Below are 7620 nucleotides of genomic sequence, written 5' to 3'. Positions count from 1 at the left end.
CTTGTTAGGTGCCAAAATGGTGGAATGATCAGAGGTAAAGCACGTCTGTCACCAGCCATGGAGGGGCTGATTCATCGAAAGATGCTCCTCTCCCCCGGAGAGGCTGACTCAGCCCCGGCTGCTTCTCTCCTGAGGTCGCAGCTGTGTCTCCCCTAGAGGCTCCAGGAAATGTAGCATAGGCTTTGAAAAGGGCACAGTCCCTGGAGCTAGAGAATTTCTTTTTGAGCAATTGGGATCAGAGAACCCTTGGCTTGAATGTGGTGGGGCAGACCCTAAGGATGCTGAAAGGGGCTGGGAGGTGCATCAGCCTGTGCCAGAGCTAGGGGAGCCCCAGTTCCACTTGGTATTCTGGAAAACCTTGTGGGGCAATTCCTTGAGCATGATCCATGGGGGCTGGTGTCTGGGGATGGGCTTGGGCTGATAGGGGCACGGGCAGGCTTTCCAGATGAGACTGGGGACAAGGCTGAGAGAGCACGAGGGAGTCAACACTCTGCGGGCTGAGAGTCAGAGACTCAGAAAGGCTGCCAAAGCCCAGCCAGCTCCAGTCTGAGATGACAGCCATGGAGAACTCAGCTAATAGCTGCTTTTTCTGTGCACCTACTATGTGCCAGGTCTCTACCATGTGCTTGGGGCTCCAGGGGCCTTGTTTCATTCTATCCTTACACCAGCCTTCTGGCGTAGTCATCTCCATGTGAGGAATGTCATTGTCATCTCCATGTGAGGAAACCAAAGCTTGGAGAGGCCAGAGATCCTCAAACCCATGGCCAGAGAATGCCAGAGTCCTGATCTGAACCAAGAACAGACAAGCCCTGTTGCCTTCCTGTCGAAGCTTACCTTTTAGAAACGGTATTAATTTTTCTAGAATGTAATAAAACATGCTAGCTGTAGAAATGCAGGGAAGTAGAGTTCAGAAAAGAAAATAGAATTTACCCTGAACCAAGCATTTTTCCCCCTATGCTCTTGAAAAAAACCACAGCACGAACCACGTGGCTTCTTGTTATTCCTCCTTAACACTAGAGAAGAAGCATTTTCCTAGGAGAATGCAACTTGTGGCAAGTATAATTTTTATTGGCCATCGTAGTATTCTGGTTGGGGATATGCACCCTAATTTCCTGAGCCGTTCCCCTACACTCGGACATTTGGATGGACTCCAGGCTTTCACTGTTATAGACAAGACTGCTATGTGTTTCTTCATGTTCAAGCTTTTTCTATGTTTCAGGAGATTTCTGGAAGGGGAATGATTGGGTCAAAGGCAGGGATGTCTGGGGAGTGGGTGGACTGGAAGAGGACCAAGGAATCCTGGCGGTCACCCCCAAGGAGGGTGCTTTTTATTCTAAGAGAGACCAGCTCATTGAGAGCCTGCCTTCCTTTGGACTAACTGGTCTAGGATAGACTGACATCAGAACTTCTGGTGATACCTTTTTGACCTTGAGAATGTTTCTTCACCCTCTCATGAATGCTGTGGGTGTGCGTTGAGGGGCTCTTCATATATTCATCTTGCTCCTGGGTTCCTGGAGACATTCGTGGATTCAGAGAGCTTGGGGATCATCTTCCTCAACCCTCCCCCTATGCACACAGGCGTGCCATTTGACAAGTGCAGCGACTGGGTCCCAGCAGGGGTAGATAACTTGTTCAGTCTGCCTGAGAGTAACTTTGCTGAGCCCAGATGGAGGCTCCCTGACTCCACGGCTCCCTCCACCATGTTAGCTGCCTTGCATTTTTTGATTCCAGGTCATATAATTCTATCCCTGAGCATAATGAAGAACAATCCTGGTATCATGGTTGCCATGGCAACACTGGCTCCAAATTTCCTGCTAGAGGTGCTGGGAGTGAGGGCTTGGGCTACGAGGGGCCTGAGGCTGGGGCGGGGGTGCTGACCAGAATGGGGCTGGAGTCCACTAAGCTCATGCCAGGGTGATGACATCACCCTAATGCCCTCAAGGAAGCCCCAGGGCTGGGCCCAGAGCATGGACTGTCACCAACAATGCTCCAATTTGGTGCTGATGTTCCCCACGGAAAGAGAAGCAGGATCCATGTTTCGCTTCTTTTTTTTAAAGACTGGAAGATGAGAGGCGCAGCTGAGTCCCAGAGCAGACTGAGCCACCTGAGAGGGGAGGAACCGCTGCAGAGAAACCGTGTCAGGCCTTTTTGAAGTTCCATGGGGAGAACAAGAGAGCGGAGGCTCCTGTTGGCTGGTGACAGGTGCTGATTTGTTCCGGGGAAACAGCACAGAAAAGTGCCTGGAGAGGAGGCTGGGCCAGAATGGGATGCAGGCAATGGGAGGGACTCTCAAGACACAGTCCTGCGCTCGCAGGCAGGACCAGCCCCCAAACCTGTCACCCCAGGAGCCTGCAGACACACTGCCCTGACAGGGGGCACCTCGCTTCCTCTCCTCGAGCTGCTCTTGGCTAGGAGAACAGAGAAGAGGGGACAGGAGAGAAGACCTCAGAGTACCCATGCTGAGGCTGGGCGGTCTTTACTTCCCTCCTTCCTCGGTCCTTTCTCTGTTCTCTTGTCTTTTCTCTCTTTCCCTACTTCTCTTCTCCCTAGCTCAGTCTCTCACCTCTCTTGGTCCTCTGGGCCTTTTATTCTTCCTCTCTGGCCCTCATTCTTCCTTCTCTGTCCCTCTGGTCTTCTCTTTTTTTTTTTTTTCTTTTGAGACGGAGTTTCGCTGTTGTTACCCAGGCTGGAGTGCAATGGCGCGATCTCAGCTCACCGCAACCTCTGCCTCCTGGGTTCAGGCAATTCTCCTGCCTCAGCCTCCTGAGTAGCTGGGATTACAGGCACGCGCCACCATGCCCAGCTAATTTTTTGTATTTTTAGTAGAGACGGGGTTTCACCATGTTGACCCGGATGGTCTCGATCTCTTGACCTCGTGATCCACCCGCCTCGGCCTCCCAAAGTGTGGTCTTCTCTTTTACCTCCTCTCTTCTTCCCTCCTTCCTGCAGCTGTACCCTCTTCCCTCCCTTTCTTCTGTCCCCCACCAGGGGATTAGAAACGCATCCCAGTTACCCTGATCTGATCACTGCACATTGTATGCATGCATCAAAATATCACATGTACCCCAGACATATGTGAATTGCTGCATATCAATAAAAAATTAACAAAGAAGAAATGTAGCGTTTCTCTGCCTCATGTACGGAAAAGCCAATCCCAAGTATAAATAAATAAACAAGCAAATAAATAAAACGCACACCAAACTGGGCCCCCGCTGCCTCCCAGCCATCATCTGGGCCTGCCACAATTTGCTCAGGGTATCTAAACAGCCAAAATCAAAGAGAAAGTTTAAAAGCTCTGTTGTTAAAAGTTCCCAAAGCTAAATAGACATGCGCGGACAACAGCATTTCCCAAACTGTGACTTATGAACTCCAGGCCTTCAAGTTGGGAGAGGTAGTTCACCGATACAGGTAAAGCACAGACTCAAGCCCATTTGCCAGGGTTTAAATCCTTGCTCTGCAGCACGTTAGCTATGTGACCTTGGATGAGGTCTTAAGTCCCTCTGTGCCTCAGCTTCCCTCTCTGTAAATGGTAATAATAATAATAATAATACCTGCTTCATAGGTTGTTGTGAAGATTAAATGCCTTAAAATGGAAAGATCCTAGGACGGTGCCTGACGCTTAACACGTGCTCCATAAGTGTTACCGATTCCTAGAACTGTTGCATAAAAGGAAGTTTGAGACACACTGAATACTTCTTGGCTGCCATCTTGGAAGTAACACAATAGCACATTAGAGGGTCCAGAAGTCCTACAGCAGAAAGACCTGCTTGGCTCTGTTTACCTTAGTCATTCTCAAACTCATTTTACCATAGTACGCCTCATCTCTTCTTTGTATGCACAAAACACGTGTCTCTGAGGACACTCACTTTTTGAGAGGGTCACGGTTTGAGAAATGCTGATTTGGGATTATTCACTGCTTGGAGACCATGTTGAGTGAGAAAGAGCGAGAAAGCATTAGCTGAGTCATCAGAAAGACGCAGGGCCAAATGCCAGCTTTACCCTCCCCAGCCACAGGGTCCAGGAAGCGTTGCAGGCAGGCCCCGAAAGGAGAAAAGGCTTGCCCCAGGCCACACAGCCAGTCAGGGTGAGACTCAAGATTATTACACAGGATTTCCAAGCCTAGACCTTTCCATCTCCCTCCTCTTCCTCATTGTCAAATAAAGGCAGGAGGTCCTTGTGTTGTTGCTGCTGGGTGATGGTCCCTCCTCTTCTGCTTCCTCCTTGGTTGGCTTTTCATGCCCTTCGGGACCTGGGCTGTGGTGCTCACTCCAGAGCACATGCTTTTCTCCCAATCAGAGAGAGGGAGGAGAGGGGATGGCCTCAGTTCTTCCCACCCACACACTCACCCACACACACACACCCCCCCCACACACCCACCCACCCACCCACACACACACACACCCCCACCCACCCACCCCCACACACCCACACCCACACCCACACCCACCCACACACCCACCCACACACCCACACACACCCACACACCACACCTCCCCACACACCCACCCATACACACACCCCCCCCACACACACCCACACACACCCACACACCACACACCCCCACACACCCACCCATACACACCCACCCCCCCCACACACACACACAAAGTAAAAGAGCTAAGGCATTTTTTTAAAAAAAGCTCCCCACATATCATGACCAAGTGTAATACCTTTGAGAGATGACATGTGTCCCTTGTCCCTGGTGCTGAAACATGGCAGGGCACCTGGGCAGTGGTCTCCAACCCTGCCCTGGCTGGAAGGGCTGCTGCAGAATCTCCTGGGGGTGTGGATGGGAGGGTGCCACTGAATTTTCTGATTCCAAGGTCTTGCATCTCACCTGTTGGATCAGAATCCCCTGGGATGGGCACCTGCCTTCCATATGTTTGAAAATCTCCTGGGTCATGCTTTGGGACCCCACGGAGCATTTCTGCAACCCAACCCTGGCCCACCTCTCTCATGGATCAGTGTTTGTCAGTAATATTATTTTCTGATTTTCTGAAGAAATTTGTAATTTTGATACTCTTGCACGAAAAAAAAAAACCTCCATGATATATTTTTCCTATTAATGGAGCAGATTTTATGGCCCGTCGGCACTTCTATTATTTTTATGGCAGTAGCAATTTTTTTCTACTCTGGGGGCTTTAGGATGCATATTCCTAGTGAATCCATATTTGTGGTCCTCTGGAGTCCACAGGAGCTAAGTGAGGCTATTCCCACTCCATTCCTTCTTTTGGCCTGCAGGCCTTGTGGATTGCGGAGCTGGAATGGTGTTAATTATGTTCTCGTGTTCTCTGTTCCCATGTCGCACTGCTCCAGGCAGAGATGAGAAGCTTCTGCTGTGATATTTGTTCTTTCAGGCACTTGTCTTTCCCCCTGAGATCCTCAGGAAAATCCTCCTTGGTGGAGAAACAGTTGCATTGGGCATCCTGCCAAGAAAGATGCCGGCTGGATGGGGCCAGAGAGATTCATTAGCCTGTGACGAGGCCCCTGGGCTCTAATGCCGGAGAGGAGGGTGGATTCTACCGTTGCATCCTGTCTCATCCTCTTAGCTGATGTCCCAGATGCTAGAGCAGGTAGCTCTGAGGCCACAAGGAAGTGTAGAGTCATGGTTACAAACACGGTTGGTTACAAGAATTTGGAACCAGACCTGGGTTCAAATCCTGGCTCTGCTTTTTGCTAGCCACGTGACTTTGGACAAGTTGGTTTTTTCCCCCAGTTACTGGACCACAGTTGCGTAATGTGTAAAATGCGGACAGCACTACACACACCTCAACAGGATTGAGTAGAGATCAAGTAAGAAAAGTGACATAAAGTATCCTCATATGCACCACTGTAGCTCATTATAATAATACAAATGGATCCCTACCCAAGTAACAATGGCAAACTTAAGAAAGCATTTACATTCTATTATGATATTCTTGGAGTCCTGCAAACTTCCAGTCCTCAGATGGAGTGGAAATTGAATTCTAAGAATGAAGTTGAAGGCAGATGTTTGAGGTCATGGAAGGGCAGGGTTGTATGTCCAGATCAGAGTGTTGATCACTGCTCTTTCTCAGGCATCTTCCCGAAGTAACTCTAAAGGCAGCCCAGTGAGGGAGAAACGAAACGGTTCCAGGGTTGGAGAAGGTCACTGAGTTTCCCCCAGCCCCTAGCGTGGGAGCCCTGGGCCGGTGTACCCGGGGCTGCTCGGGTCTTAGGGTTGGCCTGAGGAGCAAGGCTGGGGTGCCCCTGCCCCCTTTGCACAGACAGGAAAATGGAGGCCCAAAGGGGTCAAGTGACTTTGCCCAAGGCTGTAGGGTTAGTTGGCAGCAGGACTGGGGCATCCTTTTCACTGCACCACAAGGCCTCCTTGGCAGGGTGCAAGATGTCGAGCCACTGGCTTCTGTCTAAAGAAAGAAAGGTTCAAGGAGACATGGATTCGTTTCTGGAAAAGTGGGTTGGACTGGTTCTGTGGGGCCCCCAAGGAGTAGCAGGACAGCTAAAGAGTTAGGCACATGGATTTCAGCATCAGGCAGACTGCAATGTGAGTTTCAACTCTGCTATCCTCCACAGTCGTGAGCTTGGGCCCCAAGGGCCTCAGTTTCTTCACTGTGCAGTGGGACTCATGAGAAACACTCCTCGGTGTTGTGGTGAGTCAAGACACAATCCATGATGATACCTGCGATGATACACTTTGCTTCTTTTATGTATAATACTTTAGGTCTGTGTTTATTCACATGCTAAGATGTTGAGTAAGAAAGTGAAGAGGTTGCACTGTGGTCAGGAATAGCAATAGCCTAAATTGTATGCAAAATTGTATATGCAGACTTCCAATGATGCCTGCGCTACAGTGAGCTCCTCATCACTGGAGGTGAGCAAGCCCCTGGTGGGGGTGCAGCAGGGAGGATTCAGGCATCTGCCAGAGAAATGGGCCAGCACCTCGATGCCCATAATGCCCACTCTCCCCCTTCTCAATTATCTGGCTCCTGCTCACTGGGGGCCCCTGTTTTCCAAAGCAGCAGGCAGCCTGCGTGGTAATTACTTTTGGACTTATTAAGCATAATTATCCCCTAATCGCATACAACCAGTAATTACTGTGGCTGTTACCAGGGGCCTACCCATGCAGTGCCACCCTCAGCACTGGCGTCCAACACCCAGCTGGGGCCTGAGGTGGAGCTGTTGCTCCCTGCCACGGGGTTGGGGTGAGGGTGTCAGCTGGGGTGGGGCTGCTGCATCTGAGATCTCCAACTTGGTGCCCCTTCAGCCTGGGCACCAGGCTGGTGAAGGAGTTGCTCACAAATACCAGCCCTGGGGCCACCCCAAGCTCCAAGCAGGCAGAGTCCTTCCAAGTACTCCCTTCCCAGTGATGTTTGCCCAGGCTTCCCTGCCTTTGCTCAAGCTTCCCTCCTCCCAGGCCTCTCTTTCTCTCCTTCTTTTCCTCTTCCTTTCCCTCTTCCTTCCAGCCTCCTATCCAGCCTCTCTCCTTCCTTCAAATATTTACTGAGCCTCTTTTATGTTCCTGGCACTATTTCTAGGTACTGGGGATACAATGGAGGGGAAAAAAGGCTAAAATTTGTGCTTTCATGGAGCTTACTGTCTTTTTGGGAAAGACAGAGAAAGAACAAAATCAGTAAGCGATGT

The sequence above is a fragment of the Aotus nancymaae genome, unplaced genomic scaffold (assembly GCF_030222135.1).
Source record: "Aotus nancymaae isolate 86718 unplaced genomic scaffold, 86718_ANA_hifiasm-v0.15.2.pri h1tg000053l, whole genome shotgun sequence".
Lineage (NCBI taxonomy): Eukaryota > Metazoa > Chordata > Mammalia > Primates > Aotidae > Aotus > Aotus nancymaae.
This window is presented reverse-complemented; position numbering follows the sequence as displayed.